The sequence below is a fragment of the Mus pahari genome, chromosome 22 (assembly GCF_900095145.1).
Source record: "Mus pahari chromosome 22, PAHARI_EIJ_v1.1, whole genome shotgun sequence".
NCBI lineage: Eukaryota > Metazoa > Chordata > Mammalia > Rodentia > Muridae > Mus > Mus pahari.
This window is the reverse complement of record NC_034611.1, coordinates 47,944,466-47,959,366: the sequence shown is the minus strand read 5'-3', so window position 1 is coordinate 47,959,366 and position 14,901 is coordinate 47,944,466. Positions and strand designations below refer to the sequence as shown.

Here is a 14,901-nt window from a genome sequence, read left to right as displayed (position 1 = left end):
AAAAAAAAAAAGAAAAAAAAAACAGGAAACAAATTTAATTAAATAATCACATATGTAAGTATGGGTAATAAAATAAAGGTACATGAATGAATGCAGACTAGGAGGCTGGGCTGATGGCTCAACTGATAAAGTACTTGTGATGCAAGCTTGAGGCCCTAAATTTGACCCCCCGCAGCTTGTTAAAAGCTGGAGGCTAGGTTGATAGCCTAGTTGTAAAGTACTCACCACGGAATGTGAGGACCATGCATATGGGGCGTCAGAACCAATGGAAAGCCAGAGGCTCTACTGCACATACATCTGCAATGTATGCTACCCAGCACGCCTACAACGAGATGGGAGACAGAGCAAGAATTCTAGGTAATTCGCAGTCCAGCTAGCCTGGCATATGCACTAGTAACATAACAAATTCTTTCTCAAAACAAGGTGGGAGGCAAGGACCAACCCAAGGTTGCCATCTGACCTCTCCTTGTTTCCTGTGACTTACACAAGCCTGTACTCACAATACAAACATGTACACATCAGACACACCAAAGGAAAAAAAAGTTTTGTTTTGTTTAAAAAAAAAAAAAAAAAAAAAAAAAAAAAAAAAAAAAAAAAAAAAAAAAAAAGCTGGGTTAATGGGTTATGCCTGTAATATAAGCACTAGAGAGGCAGGGGTCAAAGACAGGAGGGTCCCTGGATCTTCCTAGCTAAGCATCTAGCCAAGTAGTGAGCTCCGAGGTAAATGAGAGATTTTGTCTTAAAATATAAGATGGAAAAAGAAAAAGAACAAAAAGTTCAGTGAGATGGGAAGAGGGTGTGGATCTGGGGAGAACTGGGAGAAGAGTGACTATGGGCCAAGTACACTGTATGAAACCCAAAGAGCTAGTAAAAACTATATTTAAAATATTAAATATTTATATCAAATTAATTATTTTATTAAAAATATTTATGTTAAATATTTATACTAAAAAATAAGGTGGCGAGCAATTGAGGAAGGCATGTGATGTCAACCTCCATACATACTTGCACATAACAAAGAATATATATTAGAAGAAAAGCCCATTTGCATAGTCTAACAAAAATATACTTGTATTACATATCTCATTATTATATTGGGTAACAAAAATATTAGAACAAGCCCAGTGTCAACCAATATGTATCGAGTTTTAAATTTATAATATAGTTCAACTATAGAATACAATGCTTAAATATGATCAACCTTGGAAGTCCAACTATGTGGTGGTTTAAAGAGGTTTAGCCCCTCTAGACTCATGTGTTTGAATGCTTGGCCCTTGGAGAGTGGCCTCTTTGGAAGAAGTGTGTCACCATGTGCGAGGGCTGTGAGGTCTCAATGCCCAGCCTCCTCCTCCTGGCTGCCTGCAGAAAGGCACATCCTCCAGGCTGCCTTCACAGCAAGATGTTGAACCCTTGGTTCTTGTAGCAGCATGTCTGCCTGGATGCTGCCATGCATCCCACTACAGTGATAATGGACTGGACCTCTGAAACTGTAAGCCAGCCCCAATTAAATGGTTTTTTTCTTTTTTATAAAATGTCTTGGTCATGGTTTATCTTCAGAGCAATAAACCCCTAACTAAGACAAACAACCAATTAAAAGAAACTCAGAGAACAATGGCGTATGCAGGAACATAATGAGCAAAATCTAGAATGTAGGAAACTTTCTATGTCACACAGAACCATGTCATTAAATAGCCTGAAAGCCTCAACAAGCAAACTTCAATGAAAAAAATTAAAAAGTGAAAAGAAAAACTTACAGATTGAAAAAGGATTATAAATGGGTGAGAATGATAGCACACACTTATACCCCAGCACTCAGAAGACTGTGGCAGCGGGATCTCAAATGTAGCTAAGTCTAGGCTAAGTAGCAAACCTCTGCTTTAAAAATATTTTTTAAAGATTATATAATGAGGTAGAAACATAATAAACAGGCTGCAGTAAAAGCTAAGTGTTTAGACATGTACACTTGGGCACTGACACACAAAGAAAAGAAGTCATCATAAAAGCCACAGTGGTAGCGAGGATTGTGATGGGCAGGGCTGAGGTTGTATTTACCAAATGTTTGTTTTGTGACATTATCTACATATTTGTGCAATGCTCTAGATGAAAAAAGGGGTTTTTTGTTTGTTTGGTTGGTTGGTTGGTTTTTCTAGCCAGCTTGGTGGCACACACCTTTAATTCTAGCACTCTGGTGGCAGAGGCAGGCAGATCTGAGTTCGAGGCCAGCCTGGTCTACAGAGTGAGTTTCAGGGCTACACAGAGACACCTGTCACAAGAAAAAAAAAATCCTTTAAAGGAGCAAACTGTTCATATTACTATCACTAGTGACATCTGATTGTTTCATTTCTCTGCACAAAGTCCTTGAAGGCCCCTTGTTGACTTCAAGATAAAAGATGAACACCTTGCATTCAAAGTCTTCAGGATAGAAACTCTCTGTTTATCCCTGGCCTCTCTTCTGACCTTTTCCCATTCTTATTTCCCTCAAGCCACTCAGAAATTTCAACTTGTAAATAACTCAACATGTATGATTATTATATTTTTAATTCTCCTCAACTTATACCAGGATCTGAGAGGAGGCCATGGCGACTAGACTGAGTAAAGAAGAAGTGTAAAACATATGTATAATACTATATTCATAGATATGTGTCATTACACATAGATAAAAACACACAGAACAAACAACATTAAGAGCAAACCATAATGTATGCTGCAAACTTCAAGTGAGACATTATTTTCTTTGGAAAGCTTTACCTAACTATACTGAATTTTCTTCCTCTGGCCTCATTTGATATCAGCAATTTACCTTCATCATTCCATCACATGCTACGAGCTGCATGTTCCTCCCTCTTTGTACTTAAGCTCCCTGTCCTTACTTCTTGTCAGGAGATGAAATACCCAATAACTGCTTCGGTAATGAGCAATTCTGTCAATTGTTTATATTTATAATTACTCTGTTAATTCCATTTTATCAAATTCACTTCATTAAATCACTCTATACCAAAAGAATCTATAAAACTATCAGTTAACATTTATGGGAATAATTAGGCTTACTGTATCTTCAATATATACTGAGCCCAGGAAAAGACACTGACCTATTGTCATCAAGTCAAACTGGTACATTAAACTGACGTTTTTAACAAGCATAACTGCATGGCATTGTAATAGAACATAAAGTTAATGTAATGACTGCAATTATCTACCTCAAATTTCTTTCTGGAAGAAGACAGGATAGAAATAAATAAATGAGTCAGAAGACTACAATTAACATTATTTTTATCAGCCAAACCATATTGCTACAGTTTCTCCCCTTTCTTTGTTTGCCAGCACCTATAATCAGCATCAATATTAACTGCTTCCACTGCTACCATATGTAGAGTGTGAAACTTATCACCTACTCTTACTGACAGAAGTCTCTGGACAGACTGCACTGCACTGCCACTAAAATAACGTCACATACATTCTAAAGAGCCCATAACTACTACATCTCCTACTTCTGGGAGTCCTAATCCTGGACTGGAAACAGAAGAAGCTACTGAGTGGCTAATAACATCTTCCCCACCACCCTTTCCAGTTGTTGGTAGTCCAAGAGACTCCCAAAACAATAGAGGCTATTTCTGTTGGGAACCCACCCAACTCCCCGGAGCTAGTGAGGCCGTGGACCCTCCAGGAGCGCCTTCTACCACCACTAGCTTACGAAGCCAACACAACCCCTAATTGTGTTCTAACTGTGGGATCCTTGTATTCACAGGTCAGTGTAGTTCTCACCTCTCATCAAAGAAGCTTCTCTTTGCAGCAGAGACATCACAGAAATCCACAACTCATCACAATGCAGAAAACAATTGTGACATGTCCACACCCAATGAATTCATTTACAACACAATTCCTAATGTTCAAGGATCGCTGCAGAAGAGTTGACAAAAAGATTGTAAGAGCCAAGAGGTCAGCAAGTCTACTTTAGGAGAATGTATCTCCTAAAAATGACAGGAACCTCTACAGTATGGCTGTCTAAACAGGATGTGAGCATTGACACCACCCACAGACATACTATCTCACAGGAGACCCCATTTCTAGACAAAGAACTATAGGCAATAAGGATTGCTGAGAGAGACATAATTGGTTCTCCCCAGGGATAAGTCCCCTAATTAGTTATTCAATTAAATCATATATATACAAGCAACACTAACAGATGCAGAAGGTTATGTTTATACATGTATATACTCAAGAACAATCAAAGAAAAAGAGGACACGAATTGAGAAGGAATGGGGAGTAGGTACATGGAAGGGTGTTGTACAAAGGAAGGGAAGGGAGAATTATATAATTGTTTCTTAATTGAAAATATATTAAATGTTAAAAATACTTAGAAGAAAAAATTTTATGAGGCTAGGAATCCTAGCACTCAAGAGGCAGATTTGAGTGGATCTCTTTGGGTTCAAAGCCAACCAGGTCCACATGTCAAATGATAGGCAAGCCAAAGCTGAGATGAAAACAGGAGGACACAGAGTGCGTGGACAGCAAGAATCAGGCACCTACTCAACACAAGGATAGCCAGGATGCCTTCAGGAAAGAATCAAAACATGAGCACTGAGTTCAATTCCTAGCAACCATCTGTAAAGGGATCTGATGCCCTCTTCTGGTGTGTCTAAAGACAACTACAGTGTACTCATATGCATAAAATAAATAAATAAGTCTTTTTTAAAAAAAAAGAATTGGGACAAGGGGCAAGGGATAGGGTTAAGTTAATCAGAACAAAAGCTATATGAAAAACCCTGACTTTGTAAGCTAATTAAAAATATAATGTGAAAAACAGGAGTTTGAACATAGATATCCTACAAGAGTGAACAGTAATTACCCCAAGAAAACATGATTAAATGAAAAGCTCAGGACTAGACGTGGGATATCCCCCCACAAGTTACTGGTGAGGAAGACTCCAGAGACCCGGAGAATAACACAGGCTCGTGTGATTCCTCAGGTTACCCACTAGAACTAGCTGGTAAGCTCCTATTGTGGAAAACACACAACGCTCGCAGGACACAGAGAAAGACATCAGTAGTGATCTGGAAACTCCCTTCCTATTGACTAGCTTTCAGAATCCAAGAGGTGCTCAGCAGGCTGCCAGGAAGAAAGACATATCGGTAGTGTTCTTCCAGCCAATCCTGGAAGCTACAGTACCAGCCTGCCAGGCAAGATGTAATGGCTGGCATGATAGTAGCACATAGATAATGGGGACTTATCAACTGCTTTGGATTGGATTTGAGGCCTCTTCCACCAGAACTAATTGAGGCTTGGTACTGTAAACCTGGTCAAAAGCCTGTGGCTTGAGATGTCACAAGTCCTAGGAAGAAACCTGTATTGTTTTGCTAAGCAATATGTTGTCAAGCTGCCTTCTGAATACTTACGCTTTTACCCATACATTACCAGAGAAACTTCTCTCTTCAGTGGGCAGCAGTTAATGCAGTAACTTATTAACTGTCCAAAGTCCTGAGAATAAGTGTCTCTCAAGTGCTCAGCCCTTGAGCTGAGCCACCACCAGGCTCAGGGGACAGCTCAGAAGAGCGGCTGAAAGGATGTAAGAGCCAGAGAATGGGAAGGGTGCTGTGAACCTTTCTTTGGATGTGACATGGTCCCTTGTACACAGGAACTCACACAGCCATGATTACCTACCCAAGGTCAAGCAAACCTCAAACAAAACTTCAACAGTCAGCACTGCCAAATCCACTAGGATTATTACATCTTAAGGAGAGGATGTGGATGGGGAGTGGAAGTGGGAGTTGATGTTTCCTGGGAGAATGGGAAAGGGAGCTGGAGGTGCATGTGACCAAGATAACCTGTTTACATGTGTGAAATTGTCAAAAAGTGAATTAAAAGATATTCTCCTTTCAAGTCACTTCTAGCCCGGCAAGATGGTACATTCCTATAATCCTAGTACTGGGAGATGGAAGCACAAAGTTCAGAAATTCCAGTTCATCTTTGACTACACAGTGAATTAAAGGCAAATCTGGCTTACATAAAATCCTCTCTAATTAAAAAAAAAAAATCCAAGCTGGGGGTGTGGCTCAGTGGTAGAGTATTGGCTCAGCACATGTGCAGCCCTAGGGTCTATCCTCAGTGCTGCAAACAAAATGAAACAAAACAACAAAAAACAAAGCATGAAATGAAAAGGGAAGGTAGGAAGGAGGAAAAGGGATGAGTTAGGTTTTTTGTTTTGTTTTATTTTGTTTTGTTGTTTAGGTTTTTTGGGTTTTTGGTTTTTCGAGACAGGGTTTCTCTGTGTAGCCCTGGCTATCCTGGAACTCACTCTGTAGACCAGGCAGGCCTCAAACTCAGAAACCTGCCTGCCTCTGCCTCCCAAGTGCCAGGATTAAAGGCGTGCACCACCATGCCCTGCTGGAATGAGTTGGTTTTAAACTCCGACCTAGAAAGCTCTCGATTTTTTTCTTTATTTTATTGTTTCTCTATTATTTTGAGAGGACCTCATCCCATGTAGCTCAGGCTGTTCTTGAACACCTCAGGCTACTGCTTTCACCTCCCAAGTGCTACTATTACAAGCGAGTGCCAGCACTGCTGGCTCTGGAAAACTTTTGAACAAACTTGATGCCATTCTTACAGTTTGCTCCCCTGCCCCCAGGACATCCTCTCTGGACTCAGGTATGACCCTGTGCTGCAGAGATTAATCATGAGCAGCAACACTCAAGCAGCTGTGTCTGTGACCTCTTCCGTCTTGAGCACACTCGACTTCTGATTCCATCAGCACCCTCTCATTAATTCCTTCTTGCCTCCCACAAACAGGCTCTTTGTGTACTCACTAGAAGCCCTCAAGGAGGAGAAAACCAAAAGATTTGAGAGAAGACCCTTTGAAGTCATGGGCTTGGGGTTTCTTCTTTATAATGCTGGTCTGTGAACTCTGGGCTTCCCAAGAGAAACAAGGGGAAATGTGACAGGTGTTATGTTGTCAAGCATATGTGAAAAAGTCATCATTTCTACTAAGACAAAGCATGAGAAGTCCACTGCTTATAAATTACCTTACGTAGCTCTACTTACCATTGGCCACATGGCTCAGTTGCCCAAATAGGAGTTTACCAGTCCTAATTATGGAAGCATCCTAGGGATCTACAATCTCTGGAGAAAATTCCTAATATAAGCCACCTTTTTAAATTTTAGCTTTATGTTAATGAGAGTTTTGCCTACATTTGTGTGTGTGGCTGGTATCAACTGAAAACAAAAAAGGGAACTGGATCCTTTAGATTGGCCAGGGGCATGTCATATCTGTGGGGTATCAGATTGACATAGGAGGGAACGGTCTACTGTGGGTGGTACCACACCTAGGCAGGAAGTTCTGGCACTTGTAAGTTAGGGTTTTACTGCTGTAAACAGACGCCATGATCAATGCAAGTCTTATAAAAGACAATATTTAATTGGGGCTGGCTTACAGGTTCAGAGGGTCAATCCATTATCATCAAGGCAGGAACATGGCAGCATCCAGGCAGGCATGGTACAGGAGGAGCTGAGAATTCTACATCTTCATCTGAAGGCTGCTAGTAGAAGACTATCTTCCAGGCAGCTAGGATGAGGGTATTAAAGCCCACACCCTCAGTGATACACCTACTCCAACAAGGTCATAACTTCTAGTAGGGCCACTCCCTGGCCCAAGCATATAGAAACCATCACATGGCATATGTAAGAAAGCTGGGAGGGCACAAATCAATGGATAACTCAGCAAGCAGAATTCCTTTACTGCTCCAGCACTGAGTTCCTTCAATGATGGACTGTGACCTAGAAGTGTGAGGTAAGACAAACCTTTTCCTTCCCCAAGTGGCTTTCAGTAATGCTTTATCACAGCAACAGAATGAAACTAGGCCAGGTCCCTGAGTAGCCATTCACTGCCTACCTCTAACATGCTCAGGACTCTCAGGCTAATCCTTTTTGGAATGCATTAACAGACCACTGGTTCCTACAAACTCAAAGCTAAAATGTCACCATCTGAAACCAATACAGAGACTTCCTGCTTTACTACGACCCACCCACCTCCTGTTCCCACCAATGTATTTGAAATGACTTATAACTTGCTTTTCTTCTGCAAGTATAAAAACTTCATGATAGCTAAAGAGATGGCTCAGTTGGTAGAGGCACTTGTTGTTAAACCTGAAGACCTGGCCAAGACCCACATATTAGAGAGAATGACTCCCACAAGCTGTCCTCTAGTCTCCAAATGTACAACTTGGAACACACAAAACCTAAACAAATGAAATTTTAAAACTTCATGAAAGAATATCCATCTGAAATGCTAACTGGAGTTACCTGCATCTTACTTGTACTCTTTTCTTTAGAACAGTGATAGAATGCTTATATAATACGTGCAAAGCAATGTTATATTCCCAGCAGAAAGACAGGGAAAGAAAGAGTGAAACATAACAAGATGGGAGAATATATACCAAACCATTAAAGAATTGCCATCTGAGAGTAGAGAGTGGATATTTACAAATAATTCTTTCTTCTCTATTATATTTTTCTGGATAATTTAAAGATTTTATGGTAAACATGTTATATTTTTAAAAATTGTTTTCAAAAACCACAACTTGGGCTAATGAGATCATAATAGTCACTAGCCACCTAGTCTAATGACAGAAATTCTATATGAAGTAAGAACAGTCTTCAGCAAGCTGTCTTCTGAAATACACACACACTAACACGAGAGTGGGGGTGGGACTAAATGTGTACAAATATTAAATTTTTAAAAAGCAGGGACACCTGTCACTAGAAGCATTACAGGTGTGGCTGCTGTCACATGTGCTTTAGTAGGTGGCAGAGAGGAAAGAGGGTATGTCTATGCTCAGTGTTCTGACCAATGAACATCTGAATGAAACACTCCCTGAGAAAAAGCGAGTCTGAAACGACCACCATTCAATGGCTCCTCCCCGCCCTCATCCCTCACTATCTATGGCAGGCAGGGAAGCTGACCCCAGGGTCATGACAGTGGGAGACCTGGCCATGTCTCTGTTCACCGTAGCACTCAGCGGGGACAGGCTCTGTACCTCACCTAGGCAACAAGGTAGAGTTGTCCTGGCAGAGTGGCATTGGTGAGCTGGCCCCATGAAAGCAAGATGAGCTGGCTGGCCCTTGGATACCTCTCAGGCCCAGATCCAGGGCTTTGAGTTGGACCACCCCAGCATCCACCCCATTGATGAACTGCTAGACTGCATGAGGGGCCTGGTCCTGCAGACCCAGGGCTGTGGGATCTCCACGACACAGGACAACATCAGGGTATTCGGGAGGAGTTCCTGTGAGGTTCCAGTATCCATGGAGTGGTAGAAGCTAGAGATCTTGTACTAGACCAATAATTCACGGCAATGGGCATTTGCAGGTGGAGAGGTATGATCTGAGGAGTGTGCTGTGAACTCACTGGGAGGCACAGTGGCACATTGCAGCTTTCACAGCGTGATTTTTTTTCTCTGCTGGCAGTGGCGAGAGGGTAGTTGCAAGGGTGGAGGGTGAGTGCAGGGGTAGAGGAAGATAGGTAGGATTGGGGTTCATGGTGTGGAATTCAGAGAACCAGTGGAAAGTTAAAAAAAAAAAAAAAAAGGCAGGGATTAGTTTGCTTGAGGGGTGGGAGAACAACTCCAAGCAAAGTGACCACCAAGCAGTCAACATTAGTGAAGAAACTGGCACATTCTAGGGACATAAACTGCCAAAAATTCTCAACTTACAATATGTCAGAGTCACTCTAGGAAAACAGGGGAAGCATTCCACTAAATTCAGGACCAGAAGTCCAGAAACAGATCTCAATTGTGAGAAGCAACTAGAAATAAACAATCTATTTCCTATGGCTTCAATACGTTTTTTAAAGTAAGCTAAGAATTAGGGGACACTAGTTGTTCTGGTTTGCTTTACTGTTGTATCATGACCAAAAGACTGTAGAGGAAAGGGTGGATTACAGCAGAGCAGGGAAGTCCCTGACTAGATTTCAGATGGTGCTCCATCACACTTTAGCTTTGGGGGTTGTGGAAGCTAGTGATCTGTTAATACAGTCCAAAAAGATTTGCCTGGTAATTAGACCCAGAGGAGGGCAGTGAATGGCTACTGTTCTTATACAGTCCAGGTCTAGGCATGGTACTACCAGCACTGGACTAGTCCCTCCAATGTCAATTAACAATCAAGAAAATGCCCCATAGACAACATACTCATGGGACAATATGATAGAAGCAATTCTTCAATGGGTCTCTCTTCCCAGGTAACTGTAAGTCTGTGTCAAGCTGATAGCCGAAGCTAACTATGACACTAATCAAGTAGTCAGTCCAGTATGAAGAATAAGATGGCTGTGGACATTCCACTACTGTAAATAGTATTCTAAACCCACCAAAAGATGGGGGAAACAATGTATGCACATATACTTAGACAACTGTAAAAAGTCCTGAACGGCTCCAGTGATGATTGTCTGGAGCAAGGAGGCACAAGGAGCCAAGGAGTAAAAATATGGAAGGGAGACCTCTTACTACAGTCCTTGTAGTATTGAAAAGTTTTGTACTAAATATACTTTTAAATAAAGTGTTTTCAAAATAGAGAAAGGGGAAGTAGCTGTTGAGACTATTGCTAATAAGCCTGCAAACTTTTCTGAGTTCAAGTTAAGTAAGAAAAGCATGTTTTGTACAATGATAGATATCTTATAAAATTTCTGCCAATATTGGCTGTGGTTCACTGGAAAGAACATGGGACCTTCTTCAAACAGAGGTTTTTATCCTAGTGCAGTAATGTCTTAGAAATAAGTGATGAAGAAGACAGTAGTTGGAAAGTCTGGGGTAGGAAGTGGGGGGCACAGGCCCTTCATAATACCATGCAAAGGAGCCAACACACACACACACACACACACACACACACACACACACACATACACCACCACCACACACCACACCACACAAGAAAAAAAAAAACAACAAAGCATGACCAAGAATATTTAGGGAAATTATGGAATAGGACATTTCTTTTATGAGGCAGCCAGCTGGTAGTGTGGAGACTAAACAGACTGCCAACAGGGGCCCAACTACAAATACTTACATTTGTCATTAAATCCAAGATGGCAGAAAAATCTTTGGCATTTACTTCCCAAATCTTAATCTAGGGCATTGTTAATGAAATCTATCAGAAATACTGTCAGGAAAAAAGGGAAGAGAGGGAAGAAGATATGAGAAAGAGGAAGGGAGCGAGGTGGACAGGAGGAACAGGGAAGGGGAAAAAAAATCCTAGCAGACCATGCCAACATCTTGCCCACGAAAAGGGCAGCTGGGGAACAACAACATGGCACTATAACAGTTATGGAGAACAGACTTTGAGTTCTGCTTCAGAAGTTATGGTGAGAGCTCTAGATTGACAGCAATAGACAATGGTATAGTCATGGATTCACCTCCTATTTGCTTTTGAGAGAATCCAGTACCATTTGAGATAGTGAGAAAACAAGGTCTCCAAGAGATGCACAATATGATCAGGTGACATTGAAGCCAAATCATCTGCAAAACTGGCCACAAATTCTGGTGCAAGTCAAGTTTCCTTTCTATATGGACACTTTTTAAGACGTTAGGCCTTAGGAAGTTTCAAGCCCTCTCAATTTGGTGTGCTATGGCATAAAATGCTGACATAATAATCACATATCTGTATGATCAAGTCACGTTGTATCCACTCCTGAGATAGAAAAGCATTCTGAACAAAAAAAAAAAAAAAAGATGAATATACTTATCTGTTCTGCTGGAATCTGCAATCCCACTGGGAAAGCAAAACACTCTTTGAGAGGTACACAGCATGTTTTATAAGCTCAAAGCTAATCTTGCTCATGTTAAGCAGAGAAACAAAGATCAGAGTTGCCAATAAATAACTGAAATATATGTTTTAATTAAACCATTATCCATTAGAGCAGACAATATCCTGTCCATCCACATGGGAATGCTTATCTGGTTACATACACAGAATGCTCCATTTCTCTTCCTCTGCCTAGAGTAAACGTTAGAAATTAGACAGCAGAAATGAAAAGGGGGACATAACAATTGAAACCATGGAAATTCAAAAAAAACATCAGGTTCTACTACAAAAGTTTATACTCAACTAAATTGGAAAATCTGGATGAAATGGACAATTTTCTAGACACATACAAGGTACCAAAGTTAAAAATGGATCATATAAACCATCTAAACAGTCCCATAACCCCTAAAGAAATAGAAGCAGTCATTAATAGACTCCCAACCAAAAAAAGCCCAGGACCAGATGGGTTTAGTGGAGAATTCTATCAGACCTTTGAAAAAGACCTAATACCAATTCAAACTATTCCACAAATAGGAACAGAAGCTACACTACCCAATTCATTCTATGAAGCCACAATTACACTAATATCTAAACCATACAAAGACCAAACAAAAAAAAAGAGAACTTCAGACCAATCTTCCTTATTAACATTGATCTAAAAATACTCAATAAAATTCTTGCCAACTGAATCCAAGATCACATCAAAATGATCATTCATCACAATCAAATAGCCTTCATCCCAGGGCTGCAGGGATGGTTCAATATACGGAAATCCATCAATGTAATCCACTACATAAACAAACTCAAAGAAAAAAACCACATGATTTCATTAGAAACTGAAAAAGCATTTGACAAAATTGAGCATCCCTTCATGTTAAAAGTCTTGAAAAGATCAGGAATTCAAAGCCCATACCTAAACATAGTAAAAAGCAATATACAGCAAACCAGTAGCAAACATCAAACTAAATGGAGAGAAACTTGAAGCAACCCCACTAAAATCAGGGACTAGACAAGGCTGCCCACTCTCTCCTATCTATTCAACATAGTACTTGAAGTTCTAGCTAGGGCAATTAGACAACAAAAGTGGTCAAAAGAAATACAAATTGGAGCCGGGCATGGTGGCGCACGCTTTTAATCCCAGCATTTGGGAGGCAGAAGCAGGCAGATTTCTGAGTTCGAGGCCAGCCTGGTCTACAAAGTGAGCTCCAGGACAGCCAGGGCTATACAGAGAAACCCTGCCTCGAAAAACCAAAAACAAACAAACAAAACAAAACAAACAAACAAAAAACAATGAATTCATGAAATTCTTAGGCAAATGGATAAAACTAAAAAATCTCATCCTGAGTGAGGTAACCCAATCGCCAAAGAAAACACATAGTATGCACTCACTGATAAGTGGATACTAGCCCAAAAGTTCCAAATAACCAGTATACAATTCACAGACCACATGAAGCTCAATCAATAAGAAGGAAAACCAAAGTGTGGGTGTTTCGGTCCTTCTTAGAAGGAGAACAAAATACTCACAGGAGCAAATGTGGAGAAAAAGTGTAGAGCAGAAACTAAAGGAAAGGCCACCCAGAGACTGCCCCACCTGGGGATCCATCCCATATAAAGTTACCAAACACAGACACTATTGTGGATGCCAAGAAGTGCATGCTGAAAGGAGCCTGATAAGGCTGTCTCCTGAGAGGCCCTGCCAGATGTTTGTATACACTTGGCCCAGGGAGTGGCACTATTAGGAGGTGTGCCCTTGTTGGAGTAAGTGTGTCACTGTGGGCATAGGCTTTAAGATCCTCATTCTAGCTGCCTAGAATACAGTATTCTACTATCAATCTTCAGATGAAGATGTAGAACTCTCAGCTCCTCCTGTACCATGTCTGCCTGGATGCTGCCATGTCCCCACCTTGATGATAATGAACTGAACCTCTGAACCTGTAAGCCAGCCCCAATTAAATGTTGTCCTTTATAAAACTTGCCATGGTCACAGTGTCTATTCACAGCCATAAAACCCTAAGACAGTAATTAAAGTGTTACAACTTGGCAAAATCACAGCGCATGACTGACTGTGCTTCTGAATGTCTGATTGCTATTATGCATGATGTAATTCACACACTTTGTTCTGAACAGGTTTATTCTTCAAGAAACACTTTAAATTAATATGTGAAATTATGCCGGGTGTGGTGGCACACGCCTTTAATCCCAGCACTCAGGAGGCAGAGGCAGGCAGATTTTTGAGTTCGATATATATATAAAAATCCTCTTTTCCTATTTAAAAAAGGATCCAATCTTGGAAAATTTTAGATATATAAATATACATATGCACACATGTATATATAAATATCACATCCTTACAATCAATAATTTCTAAACAATGAAACAAATACTTTGTACATAACCAGAAAAATCTCTATGAAATACAAACAATAGACTGTATCTCAAATAGAAGTTCATCCTGGGTCTGGCAAGATGGCTTAAGGGGTTTGGTGGTTTGATGAAGAAAGGCTCCCATAGGCTTACACATTTGAATATTTGGTCCCCAGTTGGTGGGACTGTTTGGACAGGATTAGGAAATGTGGCCTTGTTGGGAGAGATGTGGCACTTGGGCCAGGTCTCAAAGACTCTGGCCATTACCAGTGTGCTCTCTGCCTCCTTCTAAGGGATGAAGATATGAGCTCTCAGCTGCTACTCCAACTGTTCACCTCCATATCCTTGCCCCACCATCACAAACACTAACTCTCTATAGCCATAAGCCCAATTAAACTCTTTCTTTTATGAGTTGCCTTGGGTATAGTGTTTTATCTCACCAACAGAAAAGCAACTAAGACCACAGGTGAAGGTGGCTGCCACCAAGGCTGCAGACCTAAATTCAGTCCCCGGATGCACACACAGGAATCCCCTAAAACTTTCCATCTGACCTTCACATGTACACCATGGCAGGAATACACCTACGACATTTAACAATTTTTTTAAATGTAAAGAATAATTTGACCCACCCAGGGGTCCATCCCATAATCAGCCACCAAACGCAGACACTATTGCATATGCCAGCAAGATCTTGCTGAAAGGACACTGATATAGCTATCTCTGTGAGGCTATGCCAATGCCTGGCAAATATAGAAGTG

General features: G+C 40.8%; 1 protein-coding gene and 1 non-coding gene across 5 annotated transcripts in view; one reads left to right on the top strand and one right to left on the bottom strand.

Annotated features, from left to right (window-relative positions):
* Window positions 1–14,901, bottom strand: part of Unc13b (unc-13 homolog B) — a 200,862-nt gene that overhangs the window by 116,482 nt on the left and 69,479 nt on the right. The gene's annotated exons all lie outside the window — the stretch shown is intronic.
* On the top strand, window positions 8,743–8,872 carry LOC115063040. Its single transcript, XR_003842923.1, has one exon. It is a non-coding gene; the product is annotated as a small nucleolar RNA SNORA17 (small nucleolar RNA).